The sequence below is a fragment of the Notolabrus celidotus genome, chromosome 8 (genome assembly GCF_009762535.1).
Source record: "Notolabrus celidotus isolate fNotCel1 chromosome 8, fNotCel1.pri, whole genome shotgun sequence".
NCBI classification, from domain to species: Eukaryota; Metazoa; Chordata; class Actinopteri; order Labriformes; family Labridae; genus Notolabrus; species Notolabrus celidotus.
In genome coordinates, this window is record NC_048279.1 from 28,141,668 (window position 1) to 28,168,265 (window position 26,598).

At 39.2% G+C, this 26,598-nt stretch overlaps 1 long non-coding RNA gene across 2 annotated transcripts in view; it reads right to left on the reverse strand.

Annotated features, from left to right (window-relative positions):
• The window catches only part of LOC117817771, a 122,441-nt gene that overhangs the window by 74,638 nt on the left and 21,205 nt on the right, over window positions 1-26,598 (reverse strand). Inside the window, exons 2-3 of one of the 2 annotated variants that reach the window (XR_004632201.1) lie at window positions 23,559-23,666; window positions 22,653-22,894 (exon numbers count right to left, since the gene is read on the reverse strand). This is a non-coding gene — a long non-coding RNA (uncharacterized LOC117817771). Of the gene's footprint in view, window positions 1-22,652; window positions 22,895-23,558; window positions 23,667-26,598 lie in introns of those variants that run through there. The other variant, XR_004632203.1, reaches the window with a different exon arrangement.

Sequence of the window (26,598 nt, forward strand, 5' to 3'; positions counted from 1 at the left end):
ACTGGACAAATGGAGGATCATGCTTATCATGCATCACGGAGCTTCCTGTCCACAGAGGCCACCATCCTTTCACCATCAGGAGGGCTGAGTAAGGGAGCCTTTTGATCTAGAATCTGATCACTAGATATTCTTAACATTTCCATTTCTACACACTGTACCTTTAAAGTGATGCATTAGTACTCAGTTCAATGTAACATGATGCTGTCTCATACAGTTTAAGCACTTTTCATTACATACTCTACATACGCTGTTTATTCAGAGGTTGTAAATAGAGACACATTCAGTGTAGATAGTAAAAAAGTACATTTTGCACATAATTTAAGCTGTCTGGAATCAGCCAATGAAAACCACTCTTTCAGAGTAGTGACAACTCACTACTACGTGTGATGTAAGTCATGGATATTTTTGTCCATAAGTGCTCTTTGGAGCGGCAATTATCTACTTTGCCTGAGGATAAATAAAGTGCATCGCAATCGTAAGGCTCTTGTTTATTGAGAGTGACTCACTGCTCAGTGTCAGCAGCTACATTGTTGTTTTCTAGGATCTGACAATGCTAATGACATTGTTATCAACTGTGTTGATGGCTCTACATCGTGTTTGCTGAGTCCTCCGATGAATAGTTGTTCCCCAATTCACAAGCTGCTCCCAAGTCAGAGAATCACATCAAACAAAGCAAGTATCAGCTGTAAACATTTCACTTTACTCAAAGTAAAATAAAGAGGTGATGTTTTATAAATGAACATCATAAAAGGAATAAAAATGAAGTTGAAAAAACAAGCAGTACAAGATCAGTTTTGAAAATAACAGATGAATTATTCATCAAAGCGTGTGTTGCCATCTCTAGATACATTATGCGTCATGCAAAGACATTCAAATGTACATCAGACGCAATGCTGCATGTTCTACGTAAATCAGATTTTCTCTAATGCAGGTGGAGATGCCCAAGGGAATCAGATATGCAGCTCTCTTGAATTATATATTTCATCTGTAAACATCATGCTTGATTTCAAGCGTTTACATTGTCTGTTGTTGACTCCGTTATATTCAGATTGGCTCTTCTGTGTGCTCTGTTCCTCTGGTTCCTCTCTTTTTCCGTCTGTCTTATACCAGTGTGGGCTGGCTGAGTTTTGTGGGAGAGCTTAACTCTTATCAGCTCTTCATTACATATCATATCATGACTCTCCGCCATGAATCTCCAAAAACTGAAGAGCTGTTCATAAGATTTTTTCCAAATGGAAACTTTCATTCCCATCTAATGCTGGAACGATTATCTTTTAGTGTGAAAACAGATTCATTCAGTTTCCATTGCAGACTGATTTACCATGTTCAATTCACTCTCTGCGATAAGTACAGATACAATGGAAGCTATTCAGCCGCAGCTTAGTGTCAGAGTGTCGAGACTCCAAGTCACAGTTTCTCTGATAGAGAAAAGAAAATAGATGGCCTTGGATTGTACTCATTAATATCACAACTGTATGCAGCAGAATACACGGAACACTGTGCCAATATGCACGCAACAAAAGCACAGCTGACAATGAAGGTATGATCAATATGCAGAGTCCAATTTGTCTTCCAAAAGCCACGGCTGCATCTCAGACACAACACTGACTCTGCAGCAGATTCTTTGGTTCCCCTGCAAAATCATCTCATGCCTGCTGCTCCACTTTCATTGCAAGCTCTGCTCTCTGCTCTGAGTCAGCTCCAAGCTCAGCAGGACCGACCATATTTGCAGAAAAACACATGCACTCTACATGAGTTTAATCATCTATGGGCTCTTCAGCAACATCGATCTGCTCCTAACAGCACGTACAGCAGTTGATACCTTTTGTATCATTAGAAGCTTGAGAAACAAAGGGTTTACGCTTTGTAGCTGGCTTTATAATGACAGAAAGTAGCCTGTAGCGCTCTCTTTTCTGGGCAGTTCAAAAGCTTGAAAGGAGAAATGGGAGTAAATGTGATGGCACATCTAAATGTTTTTTAGATTTACTGCAGTCTAGGCTGAAAATAACCCTTTTTTGCTGAAAAATAATTATATATGGCATCATTAAACAATATTCTATATCCTTATTTTCAGCATTTTTGCAAATGGTTTAGACTTTCATTTTAGAGTTTAATTTGAATGATTTTTGCAAAGCAGACGAGGAATGAAGACAGAAAACATCACAAACACTGACACAAGAGTTATCGAAGTTTGCACAACCATGAGGGTCTACTTCATATCAAAACGAGAATCTGTTCTGCTGTGGACGGAGGAATCTTTGCCATTTTATCTATAAGTTTAATGTGTTTCTGGTTCGCAGAAATGTTGTGACTTCAGTCTAGCTGCTGGCTTTTGCGCGCCTACCACATACGTCAAGGCCCATTGAGCTGGTACTTTGGCTTCACATCTCACAGTGGGAGGAGATGGAGGTGCGTTATCCATACTAATCCACAGTTTATGGTAAGGCCAGATAATAAACAGAACCTGACTGAACTGACTGTTTACAGAGCTGACTAACAACCATGATATATGTGAAATATTTCTATTTATACATCTTGACTGATACAAGAATAGCTGAGTCACAAAAATACAGGTTATTCAGTGTGTGGTGTGCAGGCCAAGATCGAATTCTTCGAGGCATTGAACACGTCATTTTGGAGCATTTCCCTCTTAAAATACATAATAAAACACAGATTATTAATGTGTAGTGTGCATTAGGATTTGCCGGAGGCAGAATTGTTCGTCATTAGTACGTCATTTTACTGCGTTTGTTTCCCCTTAAATGCATTAGTATTCACTGACGAGGACAAGTGACCCTGTCATAATCAGAGGCCATATTAAATTTAACATATACATTTTTCATGGACCTACCAGCAATCTGTCTCTTTGCATTATCTTTGGATTAATTATTGGAATTTAGTAAATTGATTACAATGAGGAATGCTAACTGCCAAGTTGTACGCAGGATTGAATAGCCATTTAAATAAAATGTGATTATAGTGGGAATCTACTGTATGTGTGCATGTGGTGTATAATACTAAGTCGTATATTTTTGAGATTTATTCATTTGAATTTTTGTTCAAATGCACTTGACAGATCAGTTCATGTCTGTCAGCCTGCAACCCTCATCCACACCCACAGGATCTTGCCTTGCTTGTTTCCTGACATATCTTTTTATGTGGGAGTTAGAAAAGTGTAAATGCATTATTTCTCTTCTAAACATTCTGATCACTTATGATATGTGTTTGAAGGTTAATGTCAGAGGTAAGGAAAGCTGCTGTCTTTTAGTATAAAAACAAAAAATGTGAAATCAGTTTTCACAACAAAGCCCATAAGCTTTTGTTAAGCATATACGCTTATAGGAAGCTTAACTGTAAAAACATTGATGCTTTTTACGAGGTTACCTGGAGCTGAAATAGAAGTGCCATAACTGCAATTCCTGAAATGGCCACTAGATGTTGACTCCATGAGCAAGTCAAACACTATTATGTCCCATATTATAATGCCAACCTTTAGAACAAGAATAAAGATGTTGACAGCTTTTTTGGCATTGGTCTAGATTATCATTGGTGACGATGCAAAGATTTTTATATAGCTCCCCCTCTGAAATTATATCAAGACTTAATGTTATGCTCAACAAAGAACTGATTTCCAATACAATCCTTTCGAGAATTTATCACATAATTTTTTTTTTCCTAACGGCCAACCAATAAGTTTGAGCTCCCCTTTTATTTGTTAGTCTACCATCTAACCTACCTAATTAGCCAGCCAAGCCTTGGGTATCGACTCTCACTTATCCTATTCCACCCTCTTGTCATTGGCCCTTCATATTTCTTTGAAACACAATGGAGGCAGGCAACATGCCAAACTTGAGGCTTCAAAACAAGAGGTTAATAAATTCAGCACCTCAGTCTTCTCCCAATGTGAAATGTAAAGCCAAAATACGACCTTGATATATCACACTGTTGGAGCCAACGGACTGAAATCACTCCCCTTCTACTTACCAAGCGGCATCCTCCTCCTATCCAGAAAAGAACATTGTGTTGACAAACGCAGGCTCCTACAGAGTCAATCAATCATCATTTTTAATATCAAATAACTTATTAAAAAAACTAAAATGCTAACTGCTATGACAGAAAGCATCTTTGAGAAAATGCATTTAACAAGTATTTTAATAGTTTAATAATTTAACCCACGTCCCTTCTGATATACCTGTGGCAGAATTTAAGCCCTGTACAAGCCACCAGTGGGAGCTCTGAATGTCATGGCTTCACCCTTTATAGCTGTTGTTTTGTCCATGTTATTATGCAAGCTATTTAATGACATGGTTAATTATCATGTCTTTCATCTGCTGAACCAGGTTAATTATATGAGAATTTATGCACTCTGTTACCTCTCTTATGTAACAAAACACCAACAAAACATTGAGATGAGACAAACATTGAGACATAACAGACAACAAGGATTCTGCAAGGTCCCTGCACAGTCTTTTTGATTCATGAAGCCTTGAGAAACTAATAGACTGTCACAGTCACAGTTAGAAGGCTGCAGATTGTTAACACTGCAGGTCTAGTTTCAATGCCTTGCATCAATGACAGTGTGTGTCCTCATTCAATCGAGTACCACATCTACAAGGTGCTCTATCCGTAATGACACACCAGTCTCCGTCTTCTTAATTGAGCCGACACGTAAGCACAATGACAGGAAACTCTCCAGTTACTCCCTGGCTCGCTCAATACAGACCTGTGCTTCCAGACCCCACAGAACCATGGGTAATGAAGGCACTGCCAGCTGCGAATTCATTCATAGATCATCTTGTGATTTTATTAATTCATGAAGACTTGCTGGGTAGACCTGGACCTCGCCCAGCCTCCCAAGAGAGCATGATTAATGGTGTTCCCCCCAAACTGCATCAGTTAGCCACTGCTATCTGGTATTTGTCTTTACAAGATCGTATCGACTTTTGGGAGATCATGCAGAAAATGAACTGTCATGTGTGCAGGGGCCGGCTGAACGAAGGGTGGTAATACCTTTGTTCTGCAGGCGAACAGAAACAAGCCTCAGCACTGAAATAGATACCACAGAGGGGCTGTGTAGAAGATGGTGCACATAAACCTCCCTGGTCTCTTTCTGAGCAGAGAAATCATGTTCTGCCTTTAATAAGTGTGGCTCCCTGCTTCTTTTATGGAAATGGGTTTTAACAGAGGTTTCAGAGAGATATTACAACATATCAAGCTGTTCCACTGTTTGGTTACACCATATAATGGCATCATTATTTCTTCCTTTGCATGCAGATGGAAAATTCAGCAGTGAACACTGACAGCAGGCTTTGTCTTTGTACTCTGTAAATGGCTACTTACAGTCAGATTAACATCAGAGACCAAACATCTAACACCCTCTGATTTCAAAGAGGGCTTTTTTTTACGCCCTGCTTTGTGGCTTTTCACACATTTGCAACGACTTCAGAGGAACATTATCACTACACATTACAAGATTCACTTTACATAATGACCTGTTTGTTGTTTACATGGACTCTTCAAAGACATTACAACTCATCTTACACTGTCGCGTTTTTGAGTTTGATAGAAAGGGAACCATTGATCTTCTGAATCTAATATAAGAGTGTGGCACGGATACCTCAAATAATAATTGAGGCGAAAGCTCTTTTTGGCGTGTTCAGTGGGAATGGGGTGCATTTTAATTTGAAGTAGACAGCACAAGCTGAATCAAGTAGTCATAAATAAACATAGAAAATTCAACAGTAAGAGGAAATATTAGCACATCTATTTCAATATCAAGCCCTCTGCTGTGTACTCAATCTCCAAACAGTTTTACTTTTCATTCGCCGTTATTGAAAACCATTTTTTAGAACCTTCGCCCTTTCACAGTCAAGTTAAATGGTTGCGTTATTCCTTTCCTTCCCGGTAATTCACAGTCAAATCTCAAAATCTAGAGCCTTGGCCTGGTCCCAGAAGTCATCCACCAGCCACTTTAGGCCAATCTGGAAGAAAGAGATTGCATCAACCAGGCTTATAATGCAAGTTAAGCCTGGGGCTGATTTTCTGACAGCCCCGAGAGCAGCAACCAACAACCGGTGCAAGGCGGGAAAAAAAAAAAGGAAAGCAGCTCCACTTACAGAGGCAATTCACATCCTCCCGACAGAGGGTGGAATGACTGCTTTGGGAAGATAATTGTGCCTGGAGAAAATCCAGCTACAGGAACACAAGAAATTTTATCAGCACACCACCTTCCACTTTCAACCATGGGATAGGATATGAAAACTGGCAAGGTGCAGGTGGGTAGGCAGGGAGTGTCATTACCAGAGGGTCACTGCGCACATGATAACCCTACCCACTCTTTTATTCCTCTCATTTTGTTTATGCTCTCCACTCGGTTGGTTGCTTGATGAGGTAAACACATTGGTCCCCTGGCTTTTGGAATCAATTTGGACTTTGGATCTGTCTCCAAAGACACCTGACGGGCCCTGTGGTGCAGCTCCGTTATGGTGCCCAGAGGAGTGCTCTGGCTGCCCCTTCGTCCCTTTCAAACACCGAAAGCGAAGATTGTGATTAACCGTGAAACAACAGCTCTCTTCACTAACTCACAGGCTCCAATAGAGATGCCGACAGTCTCTCTTCGCCCCGCTTCTCTCTCTGCTCTCCAACTGTGTTGCAGTCTTGGGTGGAAGCCAGAACTGCGCAGTTTTTGGATGAGCCTTGTTCCTGTGAGAGACTGTAAAGTAGGTTGAGAGGACAGCCATACCCACAAGTCTCTTCCCAAGCTAATGAACATTCTGGAAAATAATTAGTGGGATGCAGCCAAGTGTTGTATTTGACCTTGGCAACCTTCATCAGTTTGCTCTTTAACAAACAGCTCCACTTAACTGCTCATGGCTTACTTAACCATTAGTTTTATTGCATAAAAAAATTAATACAGATAGTATTTAAAAGATCTCGGTTAAAAGGATAATTGCTCTTTGAGGCAAATTGCTCCTGGGAGAGTGTGAAAAGTATTTCAGAAAAATACTTATGACACACTGATTAACTGAACTTAAGCCAAAATCAAAGTTATTGATTTACTGATATATACAGCACAGTATGTATTTGAGGTTCGTTACAGGTAGATGTCTGAAGTTGTGATAAATAGCTGTTAAGCTGGAGGACAACCACAGCTAAAAATAGACTCCAGAAGGTGCACTGGGAGGGGCATGGAAGGGTTTCATCCATTTTATTTTTTTTATTTCTCAGCAGGTGGAGGATGCAGTGTTTTATATTAAAAAACACCATCAGCCTCTACACTGTCACCAACAATGATATTTATTTCACACTAATCTATTAAGTGATATTTGAATGCGAGTCGACTAGGGCTGTCAGTGTAAATACGACAATCATGATGGAAATAGAATCTGAAATTGACACATACATTTTTGATTACGTGCCATTCGCACACCGGCATTAAGCGGCTAGAGCGTCTTCCTGCTGCACCATAATGGATAATAACATCACTGTGCATCTGAAGGCTCGATTTCACTTTGAAAAAACTCCCACACAGCTCTGTTGACAAGTCAAAAGTACAATGCTCTTAGTGTCAAATGGAATTAAAACATCACAGAATATGAGTTTAAGCTTTGAGTTGAAGCTAGCAGCTATAAGCGAAGCATACAGGTGCAGCTACACAGACTGATGTCAGTGGGCAACACAAAAGCTGGCAGAGCACCCTGGAGGGCTGTATGAGCCACCATAGACCTTTGGATGACACTAAAATCCAATTAACAGAGAAAGGAATAAGCATGCTCTAGCTCAGGGGAAAAACATGCAAGGAGTGATGAGGTTGCAGCGTATAGACACCAAACACAAACATTGTTCTGCTGCTGCAATGAACATACATTTATTACCACGTGATGTGTCTGATTGAACTGTAACTGTGGCACTCTTACACTTCAAGTGAAATGTTTACAGACTATATGCTACAACTCTTTATGTTGTGTTTACTCTACTTTATCATAGAAGGACATCTGATTTGAGGCAAATATGATCTGTTTGAGGGAACATGTGAACAGCACTTTCTTGTTTAACAGCATCCCAAATTTGGTGCTGTGTACAATGTTTACAAAAGCAGAATTTGATGGTTTGCAAATCATTCAAACCCTTTATTTAAATGAAAAGACTGCAAAGAAAACATGTCTAAAATGGAAATCATTATTGTTTTATAAAAAATAAAATTTAAATTAAATAATTTTAAATTGTATGTTCCGAACACATTTCCAAAAAGTTGGGGCATGGACAACAAAACACTGATAAACATGTCATGCTAAAAAAAACCCATGGAAGAGAATTTCCCAACTAATTAGATTAATTTGCAACCGATTAGTCACATGACCGGGTATAAAAAGGGCTCTCCAGAGAGGCTGAGTCTCTCTGAAGCAAAGAAAAGAAGAAGTTCACCACTGTGAGAGACTGCGTAAGCAAACGGATCAACAACTTCAGAATAATGTTCCTCAGAGTACAATTGCAAAAGTGTTCTGATGTTTTTTGAATTTGAGTTGTAAATCCAATTCAGTAAAACCTTTCATCTAACTGTTATTTATGTTTAAAAAACATCAAATGTGAAAGTGAGGGCAGGAAACATTACATTAGATGGTATAACTTAAACATATACTAATTGTAAAGGATAAAAGGAAAAAAGCTAACAGTACTGTTAGATATTAGTTTAGCTTTAATTTACTGCTAATTGAAATGGTTAGCAACTACACCAGTAATGCAGCAATAGCAAAACATTGATATAAGCTATAATTACAGCCTGGCTGGTCAATTGGCTTGAAAGCCATACATTGTAGAAGCTGAAAGTATATGCTTCATACATGATTACATATTTTTAAAGATTATCTTCATTGATGTTATCATGATAACGCCACATGTTGGAAAAGTATCATTAAAGACAGCAACTTGCTCCCCTCATGAACTAATTGTACGTTTGCCATCTGCTGCTGTGATGTTTTATTAATCCTCCAAGCAGACCGGCCTCTCATTCATAAGTCAGACTGTAATGTCACAGTAGCACCTGACATTACGTTCAAAAGGACTCTTCAACAGGTCGCTGTCAGAAGTGCCTGGGCCTGATCCCCCCTGGCTGAAAGAGCATCTCCCTAATCACTTGGTCACACTGACACCGAGATGAGGTGTGATTTATGAGGCACATTGCATTTCAAGTGTTAATAACTGTAATGAGAACCCAGGACACCAAAGTGATCACAGATATTTCTGTCATTAGATTATTCAGAGAAGGAGAGAGAGAGGGAGGGATGTGCCGCATGGTTCTCTAAAGAAAAAGCTTGAGCTGTTATGTGGTAGTAAATAGTTCCTCATTTTCAGTGAGTCATGCTTGTTTATTTTTTAACAGCTCATGTTAAAAATCCCAAGCATGCATCAATCAATCAATCAAACTTTATTTGTATAGCGCCAAATTACAACAAACGTTATCTGAAGACGCTTTTACAAACACAGCAGGTCTAGACCGTACTCTATGTTAAACTATTAACAAAGACCAACATCAAGACAGGACAAGATCCAGTCCCATCTTATAGACAGGACTCAGTCTGATCTCATCTTAATCCACCATGAGCAGAGCACTTTGCAGCATTTAGCAAAGTTACAGCCAAAAAGGACAAACTTCCTTTAACAGGCAGAAACCTCCAGCAGAACCAGACTCATGTTAGACAACATCTGCCTCAATGAGTTGGGGTTGGAAGGAGGGATAGAGGAGATGAAGAGAGGGAGAGATGATAGTTCATCAATTGCTCAAACACACAGCTTTAAATGGGCAAAACAGGCCCCTTTATATGGCGCTAACAGCCACACAGTGAAATTTGTAATGTCTGCTGAGGGTTGTAATTGCAGTGGAGTATTAACAATTGTTGTTGTGCTCAAACTTTTCAGCAATCCAGACAATATTTCATCTCTGGATGAGACAGAATTTGAGCACAGTCAGGATGAGAGCGCCCAGCGCAGCTAAGCACAGCAGAGAGTGGAGATGCTGACAGCTCATCTCAATCACAGTCAGATGCAAAGCTGGAGCAAGCTGCAGAACTTTGTGGGTGATTTTGTGCTCGAGTATCATCGGCCCACTTTACTTTGTGAGCTGGACCTTGAGGCAAAGGAGATATCAGGTGCAAATGACACGCAGCAGCTCATGGTGCTACCAAGGGCTGCAATCCACTCTTGGTGAATTCCCTCATCAGTGTTTTGACTTTGATTTCCTGGTTTTATATTCCTACATGTGTTGTGCAAAAGTATATCCAACAACTCCTCACCGCTTCTCTGGGAGAAGTCAAAAGGCATTCTGGGAAATCAGTTACTGAAGCGTGTAGAGTACATGAGTCAAGTTGAAAGGAGACTGTCCTCCCAAGAAAAACAACAGTGGCCTCAGATGTTTCAGCTAAAGCCCAAATGTCATCTGGCAGTTTGCTGCAGAAAAAAAATCAACTGCTGTTTCTTTTATTTTTTGGCATGACTTTTCAACCTTAACTAGCAATTATTTTAATCATCATTGGAGTTAATCTTTTTCTTACAAAGTCTGTTTTGTGTGACTAAACCCACAAAACTTTCATTACAGCGTTCACAGGCAATTTTTTAATTTTGTAAAGATTATTTTGAAGCGTTTTGGGAGGCACTGACAATAAATAATGATGACAGGAGTAACAGGTCAAAAGCTGCTGTATGTGTCGTTCTGAAGTGAAAAACAAAACTCTTCTATTGTTAATTTATCTTGAGATGTCAGTGAGTAAATGAGCAGACAGTTTCAGGAGAAGACGTATATTAAAAGAGTCAAGATGAGAGGAGTGGAAACAGAAAAGTGTCTGATTATAACACTGCTTGGGAAAAGAACACTACAAAAGCTATCAAATATGTAACAGGATAAAAACATCTAAAGGGCTCACTTCTGGTAGAAACCAAACAGAAATAATTATTTGCAAACTCAATCTGAACCTGGCTTATTGTCTGGATTAAAAAAAAAACATGACCTGATATAATTTGCCTCTGTGTTTCCTTCTCCCTCATCTCTGGTAGAAGTCCAAGAGACGCTGTGCACCTGAATTAGCCTGATTACTAGGAACAGTGAAATAAAGACCTTTAGTGGAAAGTCCAACAGCGAGCTGACATGCACCAGTTTTTTTTCTGACCGCGAGGCGAATAACTCAAGGTGAGATCAATAGGCGAGGCCCTTTCTTCATGAGGCAAGTCTCCTGCGAACTACCCCTAAAGAGCCATTATTTACTGCTTGCTCACACTGCGACAAATGAACTCAGCGTGGGCCCATTAATGTGTAATTAGAGAAAAGAACGAGACAAATATTTAACAACACAAGTGTTTCTTCCCATTAGATCAGCCTGAATGGGGGTTTATCAATGGCTTGCAGGTTAAAGTAGTCATGGCAGTGGTTTAGAGGTGCCCTTGAGCAAGACACAGAACTCCAAACTGCCAAAGACGGTCAGCCATGTGTAGCCAGCTCACTCTGACATCTTTCCATTAGTGCATGTTCAAAGGATCCTGTTTGTGCATGTTTGAGTATTTTTTGGCCTGTGTGTGGCGTGTTTCAACGGAGTGAAAAAAATTGAATGTCCTTCTCTGTATTAATAAATCATCCACAAATTCAGGTTGAAACTGTTACATGTAATAATAATAATAACAATAATCAATTTTGTATATAAAGCGCTTTTCTAAAAACTCAAAGACGCTGCACAAAGGATAAAACATCATATAAAACAACAGAATAATAAAAACATGAATAAAATACATTTAAAAGCAATCATATGTTAAAAGCAGTTCTAAATAGTTGGGTTTTGGTGAGTGTTTTGAAGGTGGACAAGTTGGGGCAGGTTCTAATGTTTAGTGGTAAGTCGTTCCAGAGGGTGGAGGCGGCAACAGAGAAAGCTCTGTCCCCCCAGGTTCGGTGTTGGTGTCAGGTGCTAGGGAGAGGAGGTGGGCGTTGGAGGATTAGAGGTTACGGGAGGGGGTGTGGTGGTGGAGCAGGTCGGTGAGGTAAGAGGGGGCCTGGTTATGGAGGGCTTTTTTGGGTGAGAAGGAGGTTTTTAAAATGTATGCGCTGTTTGATAGGGAGCCAGTTTTTGGAGGACAGGGGTGATGTGGTCACGGGAGTGTTTTAATGTAAAGAGGAAACTGTAAACATGATCAAGAAATGCTGGAGACATCTCTGGCCCTGTGCCCATTTAAGATGGACTACGCAAACTGGAAATTTTCCTGTGGTCTGACAGATCAAAAATTGACATTCTTTTTGGAAATCATGGACGCCGCATCCTCAACTCCAAAGAGGAGAGGGACCACCCAGCTGATCCACAGTTTAAAGGCCAGCTTCTGTGATGGTATGAGAATGCAAAACCGCCCACGGCATGGGAAGCATTTACAGATCTGGGAAAGCACCATTAATACTGAACTATATATTTACAGGTTTTGGAGCAGCATATGCTGCCATCCAGACAATGCCAAACCACACTCTGCACGTATTACAGCAGCATGGCTTAGTAGTAGAAGAGTCTAGGTGTTAAACTAGCCCGCTGTCCCATATTGTCACCCATTGAAACATTTGAAGCATCACAAAATAAAAAAATACAATAAAGGAGACAACAAACTGTTGAGCATCTGAAACCCTATATCATGCAAGAATGGGACATTTAGTAGGTGTCTGTAAGTCACAGCTGCAACTCAAACAAATGCAAAAAAAAGCATGTATTGATGCACAAGTCGATTTGTGAGGCATAAATCAAATGTGGTACAAATACAAGATGTATTCTAAGGCTGTATCCCCCAGCTCTGGAATCTGAAACGTAAGTTGTGTTATTGTTTGGACAATAACAGTCAGACTTGAGTAAGGTTTGAGCTAACTTAATACATCTTTATCTCTGTAAACATACACAAACACCACAGTTCGATGTGAAATATGAAAACTGTGTTTCACAGGGACTGCATTAAAGTGGATGATATCTGCCACGCTCTGAGACTTTAAAGGAAGTGGAGTTAGAAGTGTCTGAATTAAGCGCAGACTGGAGGGACTGGCTGCAGTGGGAAAACTCCTCTCCATCCTTAACTTCCTCATGTTGGACTGATTAATGCAACAGGCTGGTTGGCTTGGCAGTGCTGAAGCTTTCCCATGTCTTCTAATGGTTAATTCATGCACTGGTTGCATTTTTTTTCTTCATCTTTTTCACTACAAAGTATTTTATGGGTTCGTTCGCTCTCACCTGAGGAGGAATCCTTCCTGTGCGCACTAGTGCTCTGTGGCAGTTGATCATGCTCCACAACATCCCCCATAATCCCTTGCTCTGCTTCCATTTGATGTCATCTTTTCCCGGGGATTAACACAGGTGCCCTGAGGGCTCCCGATAAGCACGTCTTCTTAGAACAGCCCAGTCAATGAAAACTAGGATAAGGGTACTTTTAAGTTTCACTTATGTTTACTGGAGCACACACTCACGCAGGCAAACACACAAACACAACTAGAGAACTAAAAAGTAGACAAAGTCAGATATTGGGTTAGAGCTAAGGAGAACCTAATCATCCAATGGAAAAGCTACTTTTTTGCTCAACAAAAAATCAGCTGATGGATATTTTGGCAGCTTTTAAAGTAAAATAAAAAAGTGTTTTTCTCAGCAGCAGTTGTGTCTGTCAGCAGTCACACAGTGAGCCCTGAGGAGAAATGGTGATGGCTGTACATGCTGTGGTGTTGGAACAAAAACAATATTCAGTCAATTACTCATTGTGGATACTTGCTGTGGTCCCTGTGGACTCTAGATTTTCAGTATTTGCCAGCTTGTCCCAACAAAGTACTTATTTCAGAGGCCTGTAACATGACAGTTAGGTGGAATAATATTTGGCTTACAGCCTTTTTCCTCCTAAATGTGGCTTAAGCTTGTAAGCCTCACACAAAAAATACCCTTGCTTAGTGTAGAAGTTTATCTGAGACACCCTGGAGAGAAGAGAGCTTAAACACATATTTGTACTAGTGGGGTAAATTAATAGTAACAGGCATCAAAAGCATCACTATAAACAAAGATATGACAGAGTTTTTTTCTTAAGAAGGGAGAAAGCTTAAAACAAAACTCATGAGGTAAAATCATGTTGCAGAAGCTGATTTCAGAGGATTAAGGGAGGTAAAGCAAACGACCAGATTTGGAAGGAAGCTGTTAAACAAAATAAGAAACTGACTCCTTTATTCTCTGAACTGCTTGCCAACAACCACTAATTTAAAGCTATTCATAGTTACAAAAGGGGTTTTATTCAAAATGTTTTCAACTGTGCATCACTGTTGACTGGAAATGAATTTTTAGATTAACCCCAGAGAACAGTCAAAGCACTTGAATGCTCCCGTCAAAGAACAAAAGAGTCAGAAGCAGAGAGAATTGAAGATCAGCTTAATGAGCGCAAAAAACAACACAGTATTAATACAGCACCCTCATGTTTCCCCAATTGAATCTGACACCTTGGTCTTCAGTCAATACACAGAGATCAATACTTGGACCATGCTGAAACCAACACTTTCAGATGATGCCCAGCATAAATCATTTATGTCATGGCTGAGTTATTGACCCAGAGAAGGGAGAAACAAAAACAGAGTGCAGACACATTCACGAGCAAACACACACACACACACACACACACACACCTACACACACACACACACACACACACACACATACAACACAGTCTATGGAGACTAAACTCTGTGTGTGTATGTAGGGCAGTCGTTGCTCCAACATGAAATGTGACCGCCATTTATAGGCCCGTCTCGTCTCATTCTTTCGCCACTTATGCTGTGAAAAAACAGGATCATTTGCATCTCTCAGGGGGGCGTCTCTGCTGGGCTTTGTGCGGGCTACATTGCTCATGTTGGTCTGATTACTAAAAATTTTCCTCATTGCACTTCTAATCACTCAGCAGATAAGGGTGGGCTGTTCTCAGGGCAAAAAAATAATAATAATGAGGGACACAAAAAAAGTTAATGAGGTTTTTCCTGTAGTACACCTCTAGAGGAAGGGGTCGGCTTAGCAGCGATGTCATTAAGCAGGAATTAAACTGGGACTGTTGTTTTGCTGTGCTATCAATTTACATGCTTTAATTGCATAACCAAAGTGTTCTGCCACATCAAGGCAACTAAAGATGCAGCAATGGAAGTGTGACCGGATGTGTTTTGTAACAGGGAACACAAGCTTTCTTAGTGTCTCTCTTCTACACGCACACAAAGAAACCCTGTGTCGTGTTTTGTTGGAGCATTTGTTGCAAACTTTTAAAAAGTAGAGCAGACACAAACTCAGTCCCGAGAGGAGTAATACATTAGCGAACACCCTTTAGCAAGCTGGGGACTATGTCTTAATAGTATTTTAAAGTAGGTGCACTTGGCAATCCATCATACAGATAGCAATCTGAGTCTGTCCTCATGCTGCAACAGACTTACCGTCGTCAGGTACACAGGCGCCGGCGTATACATTTATGCACCAAGTAATTCAGAAGTGCTTGGAAATACAGCACGCCGAAATGAAGTAATGTGAAATGTGTTCAATCTAGATTTGATTACAAGTAACTTTAAACTTTATCAGGACGTTTTATCAGCCCAGCTTCGAAATTGGAGAGAAATCAGTGGCCTGCAGACCAGGTAGACAGAATGGACTCAGCTCCTGTTAATGTCATTCAAAAGGAAGCTGTCCCACTTTATTCACACTCTACTCATGTCCCCAAATCTGAAAGTAGGGGGGGGGAAATTAGGCCCTCACCAAATCCCTGGGATATGTCCAACGCGCTGCTATAAGGTTAGGATATTTTTTGCATTTATTGGAATTCCACCCACTGAATAAGGGCGAGTGTATTTACATGTCAGGGCAAAAACACAGACAGAAAGAAAACTGGATGAGGGCAGAGGAAGGAAAACAAGAGAGATGGATCTCACTGCTCTGTAAGGGTGACTTCTCTTAGAATAGACTCAACTTTATTTACTTATAATACAATCTTTGAACAGCAAGCTGAAAATTGGCCTTAAGATTTTTATGTGCTTACTGTTATTGTTCAGTTTGACAATTGAATCTTGTCATGCCTGCAGAGTCTACTGAACTGAATGTAATTGATTTGAGCAAGGGGGAAGTGTGTCAGGGAGAACACGCACAGACAGACACACACAGACTGACAAACATCTAAGAGATAAGACTTGTCAAAATGAAATATAGAAGAAATCTTTTCATCTGTATTTTATTTTGTTTACTTTTCTTTGTTGTGCAGGAGAGTAACAATGTGTTTTTCTGCATTTCCTCTCCTGATATGCTACCATGAAGGCATCCTTTTTTCTCACACTGCTACCTTTACTGATTGATGTTTTGTTCAGAAGCCTGTTAATATTTTCATTTGCCTGATTGCATTCGGGAAAAACTCTTTCAACTCTGAGGAGCAGTCTGGCAGATTTTTTTTACACATCCTTCTTCAGCCCACACACATCCGCCCTTCAACGCTGCTACAGCACCAAACCTTTGTAATTGAACCTGAGGTATCAGGATGGGCGGCCCTGATGCCAGGTGCATACTAAAAATAGTGCTCTCTCATTGGGCCCTCTCTTTGGGATGCCATTTTGCCATGAATTATGCATGTATGCAAATATGGGACGAGGAAATGGATTACTTGAAAGGGCACCTGTGGTTCCCAGCTCAAAGATATACGCAACAGGGGAAATGAAGCGAACAAAGCTATCATTTAGCCGACGCACAGCTGTACGGGGAAGTGGAGAAACACTCTCTCAGACAGTTCAGTAATTTGAAAGTGGCCGATGACTGATAAGTGGGGATGAAATCACTAGCAGACTTCATGGTATAGGCAGGTATATGAAGGGCACTCTCATCTTTTTACTGGGTTTGTGTGTAAGAACATTAGCTTAATTACCTCTGAAATATAAATGAAAGCTGCAGCACATTATAGCACAATACAATGCATTTCCTCACCTCTTTAATCACTCAACAACAACAACTTGATGAATTGCTGTTTAAATTGCTGTTTAAAATACAGGAAAAGACAATAACATACGAGGCTCCTCTTTCGATTTTGGAAACAATTTTTGGAGTGAGAAAGAGGAAGAGAATCAGGATTTGATCCACTTATCTAGAATTAAGATTTCAAATGTCTCCCATAATTTGGGGACATTGTGTCCTCTAAAGAAAAAGACACACTACAACTTTTACCATGCAGACTGGGCTGATTACCAAAAGCAAGGACATCAGAGGTGGATCTAGGAGGTCACCATGGGTGGCCAAGCCCTCACTTGTGACATGGTATATATATTTTATTGAGTCCTACAAATATTTAAATATTACACTAACAAGATTGATATAGTGCCATTTTGATATGTTCATTTTAGAAAATTATACACAGGTAAAAACAACATTCATGTGAGTGGAAATTTGCTTCATGCCACCCCTGTTAAGGTCAGTACCCAGTTTGGCCACCCTAATCAAATTGGTCTAGCTCCGCCCCTTAATGACACAGATGTTTTTCTGTTCTTGATATTAATTTGAATTAAAAATATCCCTGTGAATTATCAGTTCAAAAAGATAATCATCTTGTCTTTCATTAAGCTGTAGCTCACTTATTGCAAAATGCAGTTAATGTCATGAATACTGTGTGAAAGATCATTTTAAATTCAGTGATTATTAACCATTAATAAATGCTCAAAATCCCACTTGACATTGTATTGCTTTTTAAGATTACATTATTTCTGCTCTCCTACAGACAACTTCAAAACTTTCCTGGTTATTCTGGCAGAAATAACCTTTGTAAACATCACATTCAACTCTACAGATGGTACAAACACATGCTTAGTAACTTGATCATTTTTTGAAATAAAGTAAATAAATAAAGTACACATGCTTAAAAAGAAAGAAATACACATAAATTAAAACATTTCTTATTAGCTAGACAGATTTATCATGTTATTCCTGTGAGAATATTAATGATCATCGTCATGAACAGCTTCACAATAATTGGTTTTAATTACAATCAACTTCTTTCTGGTGTTTTAATCATAAAACTAGTGCTGTCAAGTGATTTGAAAACTATCTTAATTAATTACAGGCTTTGTGGTTAATTAATTGAAATTAATCTAATATATTAATCATGTGAGAAACAATCATTACAGGTGGCCTCCTACATACACTACCCTATGTGTACACAGTCATACTCTAATCTCTTCTCTTCTCTAATTGCACTCGTCTTCACAGTATTGGGAATGAATCCGTAAACTACTGCAGCCTGATCCTCTTGTCTAACCCCCTCTCAAACACATACGCACACACGCACACACACACAGTCTAAGTGTCTGCAGGGCTGACTGTCTTCATCAGCAAAATGTTTCTTGAAGTGGGTTTATTTCATGTTTTGAGCTTTGTGCAGAAGATTGTTATTAGTGACGTATCAAAATGATCAAAAATAGTCAATTGGTGTGTGTGTGTGTGTGTGTTTCTCGATTGAGAGTGTACAGGTGCCCCAGTTAGACCAATAACAAGAGCAGACGTATTAATAGATCACAGATGATGATGTTTTCTCACATGGGTGAAATAATATAAAACCAATTAAATTTATAGCAGCCACTTTGGATCATGTTTACACAGCTGCTGTGGATGATTGTGATTGATCAAAGACATGTGACGCCGGACTGCAATTAATCTGCTTTAATTCATTTCAACACTTCATTTTTTCTGTGCTTAATTAACCAAAATGAACATGTTATTTTGACAGGCCTTCACATTACATAACAAAGAAGTAACATGGTCCATCTCTGATGCTTCTTATCTTGATGATTCTTTCTAGATTCTAGATCCTTCTAAACCCTGCAAGATCTCCAATAACCGGACAGTGTGTCGGTAGGAAGTCAACAAATTCAAGCAACCTGGACACCCTGAAACAACTCCAAACACGTCACAGCTCTATTAAAACACACAGTGTGAAGAGGAGGGGAGCAGCAAAGCACATCCAGTCCTTTGTCCTCAAAATCCTAGTTCTTAATGTATCCTGTTACTCAGTTTATCCCTTGACAACAATCCTAGTTTCTTAGCGCTATGTTTAGAGTGATTACGTTGGGTTACACATAACTTCGCACCAAATGTAATTTATGTATTCAAAAGCTACAGTAAAGGAGGAAATATATGCTGAAAGGTATCTCTCTCTGATGCCTGTTTTGTGAATACATTCTTCAAATACCTCCACCTCCTTTCACCTGCAGCTTCCACTCTGTACTCTGCTGCACACCACCATCACACTCTGTACCATAGCTGCATTTGCATATTTGCCTGACATCACGCTGATGAATTGTTAAAATCTGAATATATGCACATTTTAATCCATGCAGTACATGTAGATTTTGAGATTTATGTTCAGTGGGATAAATATTTCATGTCCGGCTCTAAGCTTTACGCTGAACGTGAAGTTCTTTAATGCCTTTGCTAAGACCCTCATATGAACAGTGAACCTCTGTAGCATCACAAAGTCATTGAAATCGATTCTTCTGAGTTATTTCTGTAAATAAATATATATTTTTAAATACCTGCAACCATTTCATCCTATAATGAAGTAATACTATTACTGCATCTCAATATTTGTAGCTTCACAAAGACCTGTGGGAGATGAATGAGGCTGGCTCTCCTGCTGTGAAGTAATCTCTCTCCCTGCTGACTAGGATTCATCTTATACAAAGCAATCTGAGGCACACTTTCTTTCGTGCTTTCTTTCTTTCATCCTTTCATGTGGGCCCAAGACAGTCAACACCGAGCCTCCTTTAGTGTGTCGAAAGCAGACAGATTCATTGCTAGTTCTGAACAAAGGTGGCAGCTCTCAGTCATTGACTCACTGCAGGTGAAATTGGGGTCCCAGTCTTGACTCTGGCACGGACCCTTGTGACTCAAGCTGAGATTTAAAGCGCCCGAATGACAGCTACATGCGTGAATCACAGAAGAAAGGAAGCAAGAAGGCAAGGAACCAGCGTGTTATCTCTCATCACACACAAGTGTGCATATATGAACTTTGTGCACTGATGGCATGAATAAAAAATAGATTCTATTGCCTCTAAAGAAACATTGCAATTATCCTCTGTGTCTCTTTCCCATCTGCTGCGTCTTTGTACTGAGGATGCCCAGGCTACGGCAGACACTGCGTGAGTGCTCGCTTGCGAGGAAGTGTTTAGCCTATAAGCTTCTGTCTAATCAGTACAAGCTATAGAGGCTGATTTCCCCTGCGTCCTCTGCATATGTGATGCATAGTGCACCCACTCAGTACGATACGTTTGTTTGTATTGAACACTGTGAACATCAATTAGTTGCACTGTGATGATGTGTAAGCCTCGCTGTAAACTCTGTTCAACAATACTTTGTTTTTAAGTCATGTATACACATTATCTCAGTATACATTTCAACCTTCTGTAATTATATGAGACTTAAACAGCTGGTGTTGACTTTCTGGGTATAAACATTCAGAGGTCACCTTTTTAATTGGTGAATAAAAAACTTTGAGAAAGTATCGTAACGTGCAGGCAGGTCAGCGTTTAAAGAATGAACATATCTGTCCATACACACACAATGCTGTGAATTTGACCGTTCCTGAATAACTACAAACATTTTGGCTTAATATATCAAGATAAGATATCCTTTATTCGTCCCTCAACAGGGAAATGTAAGTGTTCCAGCATCAAGGAAGGCAGTTCAAAAGAGTATAAAGCAAACAAGAGCCTATAAAATAGCAATTATTAAAAAGTAATTAGCAATTAGAATTAAAGAAGTAAAAATAAGCATATCTTGCAACATATATACACAACGTATATACACTACTAAATAAGTTAATTTACAAATATTTCCAAAACCAATGACATAATATATATTGTGTATATATTGTAGTTTTTTCTCCTGTTGCTGTACGTAATGTCAAACACCTTCAGGCTAAAATGATATATCTATGAAATGATATGTCTATCTGATGTAACTTTAATGCAACTTGAAAACACAGAGAACTGACCACTGTACATACACAGCAGTGTTCATTTTGTTTACGAAATTATGATGATAAATGTTCGTCAATGACTCATTTTTTATGACGAAAACGAGACTATGGCGAGCTAAACTGCATCACTGATAATAAAAACTCTGACGAACATATGTTTTGATTTTGTTGACGAGACGAAAACTTTAGCTGTGGACCGTCGGACATTAAGAATTCATGTTTCCCCCCGCTGTGCATCTAATCTTTAGAAATAAAAGCAATTCATTCCTGTGACAGGCTGAGTTATTATCTGAGGGGCACAGTGTTAGCTTGGTCACCTACCTGCAGCAGGAGTGCTTTATGAACCAGCTTTCCCGCCTCCATGCATCTGTCTCTTCTTCATTGAGGATTTTTACCTCCCAGTGTGCGTCAGGGACAAAGATACAACCGGGGGACGTCTGTTTATTATTTGATGTTTGCAGTTTTTGCCACTAAAACCGTAAAAAGCTCTGCGTCTAGAGCTCAATTTTTTTCCAGTTTGGTGATACACAAGACATGTTTAGTAAGTTTTGATCAACTCCTTGTTGAAAGATGCAGATGCATTTCAGAGTGCTGTGAACTGTCTGTCCATTCAGGGACGTCATAAGAGTGCAATACAGCCCTTATACTGTGTTCATGTGTGACAATTTTAACACTTGGTACAAACCTGTTACCAATATCTGATCGAGCACACTAATTATTTAAAGAGTGAAGATGTTTTGGCTAAAACTAGACTTAAATGTTTTGAGTTTCCGTCTACTAAAACTATAAAGGGCTGAAAAGACTAAAATGTGACTAAAACTAACTGCCATTTTTGTCTAAAGACTAAGACTAAATGTAAAATAGCCACAAAAATGAACACAGATGCACAGACTGTAAAATGTAAAAATTTAAAAAGATGGTAAATTGACTTCTACTTATATAGCACTTTTCTAGTCTTTCTGACCATTCAAGGCATCTTTTCACCACTTGTCATAAGAACACTTTGGCAGGTGACTGCAGGAGCTTGGATTAAACCACCAACCTTCCAATCAAGACATGCTTGAAACTACCCACTGAGCCGTTCACATGTTGCAGCTCTCACAGATTTCCCAGCCCAGAGACAGCTTAAGTGATACAGAATTTTAGAAGCGTGTTTTCCTGCTCGTCCTGGTGATCTTTAATGTTGTGGGCACACATAAAGGAACCACAGAGTGTAAGCCTCTACACCTGCAGCGCACACAGTGAAAAGAAAAGGGCTGTGAGTTTGCATTTAATTTTATGGATTAATGAAGGGGCTGATGACGCAGATGGTGACGCAGATTAAACATAACTTCAGGTACGATGTCAACATTATCCTCTGGGCACTGGGTTGGTTAGAGGGCTGGATGTAGTGAGGTAAAAGTAGGAGGGGGATTTCATTTGAAAAGCAAAAAAAGAATTGAGGATCTAAATAACAGTATAACTATATTTTTGAACATTTTCATTGTACATAAGTTCACACAATACACAGCATTTATCTAGAAAACTAAAAAAACTCCCTTTTTTGTATACATCGCAATGAAAACACAGAAAGGAAAAATATCGCAATATTTAGTGAATGAAGCTAATGAAGAGAGACTTTTCTTACTGATGTAGATGCTTTTCTTTTATTTTGAAAGTCTTGTAATTTTGAGGTAAAATCCAACTTTTTTTAAACAAACATTTGTTTTTCAGAAGAATTTATTCTGGTGAATGAGCTAATGTCCTTTATGTAATAATTGTCAGTTTACATAACATGCTACCTCATAAAATGTTGCATAACTGGGACCCTCCATGCTGTATCCTGTAATATAAAGCTTCCTATTTATCAGTCCAGTTCTGCTATGAAGTTTTTCGTATTTCAGTCCTGAAAAGGAAAATCAAAGATTTTGTAAATTCAATGTTTGCTTTAATAATTTTCAAAGCAAAAGTACCAAAAAAAATCTATGCTTCTCTTTTTTGTTTTTCTTTTAATGACTGAACAGTTTGTATCATTTGATCACTCTGTGGGTCAGACAAAAGCAACTGTAATGAGTGTTTTTTGAAAATTGGGAGGTTACACAACAGACACGGACAATCAGTAGATAAAAAAGAAAGTGGTTAGCTGATTTTTTTAAATATGAATATATAATTACTTGGCGCCTGACAGTATTAGTGAATCCATGTCTCTGTATGTCTATAAACAGATGTTATTGTGATGATCTGGGTGCATGTCCTGTACCTTTAGCCTCTTTGTATGTACGTGTGTGTGTTCTTGTCTGTCTGATCTCCAGCCAGCTCAGGCCATTAGCTGGAGGCTGAGCCCGTTCAGACGTGCGGGTCAGAGTTCTGATCTAATCTGAAGGATCTGTGTCTGATGAGGTCTCCACTGTAAACAGAGCGGCCGGTCGGAGCGGGTTGCAGAAATCAGGGAGCCAGTGGGCAGAGGGAGTGAGTGAGCAGGCAGACATTAGCACAAGGGTAATTGCTGTCCCCACAGCACCCTCACTGAATGACATCTAATATTGCTGGGGAGGGCAGCTAACCATTACCTGATGTGGAGTAAGAGCTTTTTCTGATGGCCGCTGAAGTCCAATTGGGCTGGAAAATGGTTCATCATACACCCCGGTCGACCAATTTAGCCTCCTCTGCTGTTGTGTCTGAGAAAGGTAAGGCAACTAGATTATTGATTGTCCTTGAGATTTTTCATATGTTGATGTTTTTCTATAGACTTTCAACTGACAGGATGGTTGTTAAAGGAAAAAGGGTGACTGCTGCATCTATAGATGCACTGGACTGCAGAAACACACAAGCCTGATAATTGGGGGCCGATGGCAACTCCGTCAAACTGCGGGCTCCTGCAGCGATGCAGGATTTGAGTTTGCTGTTATAATGTGCTCCATAAGCAAAATATGGTCTTCAATGTGCTTTTCTGTTTGTTTGCAGCCCGTTTCATCATTCTGTACTGATTCATTCTGACATTTAAACATGCTTTGATCGCTCTTTGAAGAAATAAAAAGACTTTGTTTTCAGAAAAAAATATTTTTCAAAAGCACCAAATGTCACAGCTCATGCTTGCATAGCTAAAAGTTTCATACAGAAAAAAGTATATCTCATGAATATATCCCCACAGGGAATGAACGGGATTATGGCTCAGTGATAAACAGATGCTCCAAAAGAAAAGAGTAGATCAATAAAGCCATATATTGCCATGATGAAACAGTTACTTCACTGTCTGCAGAACCCATCGGACCGTCTCTTCTGCATCGTTTTATTACTTTGAAAACCTGTTATGTCCCACAAGGCCTTAAAAGCATTAGATTAAGTGAACCTTTTTTTTTAATGTCACCAGGTAGTTAAGTTTTCATTTTCCCTTGTCTAAATAACTCTGATTGCTTCTCTTGCGGGCCTAATTGCTGCATTCATTTCTGAAGCCAGTCTCGTCTTTGCCGCTTGCCAAAAAGCTTGAAATCAGACTAGAACTCCATCTGCCTCATAGCTTCCAGATCAACTCTACAGCTGGTATGCAGGCCCTGGATGATGTGCAGATGTGCAGTTTCATTTCTAAAGCTTAACTCAGCCAAAAAATCCTCCTGAAATTTGGCAATTTAAATTTGCAAAGGTCAAAAGTTTCCTTATTATGGACAATTTCAACGTGAGTGTGATTTATATTTAAAAGCTGGCGGTTGCAGTTCACAAAGTTGTTTAGAGTTGGATTTGCTTTCACCGTTTGTTCAGGTTTTTCCTCCTTCCTATATATATATATATAAGCTGTGAATCATGTCATCTTTTGAACCTGGCTCTCAGGCCCCAGGAACTGGAATGGATAGGCGATGAACATTTCAACACTATCACCTGTGTCATGTTCTGCCATGACATGGATTTTAATACCATCACCATCAGTTTAACCAGCATTGATGTTTTGCATGTTTTGGTTAAGTGCACACACAGATTTACTTCATCCTACACGATGCAGCCACAGTGGCAGCTAAAAAAAAACAGTGTAATGGAGTAATTTGTGACCAAAAGCAATGTAGATTAAATGTTCTACTTCCTGCTCTGATTATTCGGAGCGGAGCCATGCTCACTTATCAAAGGGCCCCGTCTCTTCCTCGTGTCAAAGCCGGTGCCATTGTTAACAATGGATGAAAGAAAATGTGGCTTAGCAATCAGGTGAACTTCTGCTCTTTGCTCTTCAAGTTTTGTGTCAGCAGGTCTACCTGTTTGAAAGTGTGTTTCCAACTGATGACTGAGGTGTCTCAAATCCACGACGAAATAAAGAAGTGGGCTGGATCTGTCACTTGGAGTCATGGCAGATGTGAATACTGTTCCTCCTGACAGTCGATGCAAATTATAGCTCTGCTAAAGCTAATATAAGTGAGGGATACAACGGGGTGAATGTGTAGTTATGTGAATTAGAATCCTGAGCAGGGGTATAGGCTCACCCTGAAGGGATTCTAATTAACACTATCAGTCAAAGTTTGGACACACCTTCTCATTCAATGGGTTTCATTTACTTTAAATAGCTTCGACATTGTAGATTATTACTGAAGACACCAAAACTGAAATAACCTGGTTTTGCCACAATATGGATTACAACTGTAGTCAAATAGGGCTATCCATTGTGTACTAACCCTACCTCTGAATAACACAACTCATGGTCTCAAAGACATTAAGAAGACAAGTCATTCTACAAATGAACTCTTCACAAGGCTCATGTTAATTAGAAACCATTCCAGGAGACCACTTCATGAAGCAGATTGAGAGAAAACCAAGAGTGTGCAAAGCTGTCATGAAGGAAAAAGAGGGCTACTTTACAGAATCTAAAATATAAAACATTCTGGTTTGTTTAACACTTTTTTAAAAATTAAATAATTCCACGTATATGTTTTTTTATTTTGATGCCTTCAGTATTAACTTACAGTGTTTAAAATAATTGAAATAAATAAAAACTGTTGAATGGGAAGGTGTGTCCAAACTTGACTGATAGTGTACATACAGTAACTACCTGTTTACCATGTCGTGTCCCACTTATAATCCATCTAAGTCATAGCCATATTGACGAGATTTGAAGATGATTTAAACTAAAAATTTCTGATCAAGTTAAAACACCTAGTCAGCTTTTTTTCTTATTATTCACATCTAACTGAACATTTTTGTTGCCTGTTATGTTAGACAGGGTCTAGAATAAAATAGGTCTTGACGGGTCATCTGCATGATAATAAATGTTGACTTTTGTCCTCATTCAGCCCTCTTTCTTCTCAGAACTTTGCAGCTGGCACACCTTTGAGCATACATGAGGCAAAAGTTACAACTTTTAATGCTGATGCTATTATTACTACCCCTCATGGTTTATGTTGATCTGTAGTGACAAGCAGATAAGATATTACTTTATTTATCCGTGTGAATTTAGTTGTTGCAGCAACCCAGACATAAGTACAATCAAGAAAAAGTTTTAATTAGTAAATAAAAGTAAAAATAAGAATAGATAAATAAAGATAGAATACAATTTAGATTTATACAAATGTTAGAAATGGAATTGAGATCAAAACAAATGATACAAATGGATTAAATATAAGTAATTACAGGCAG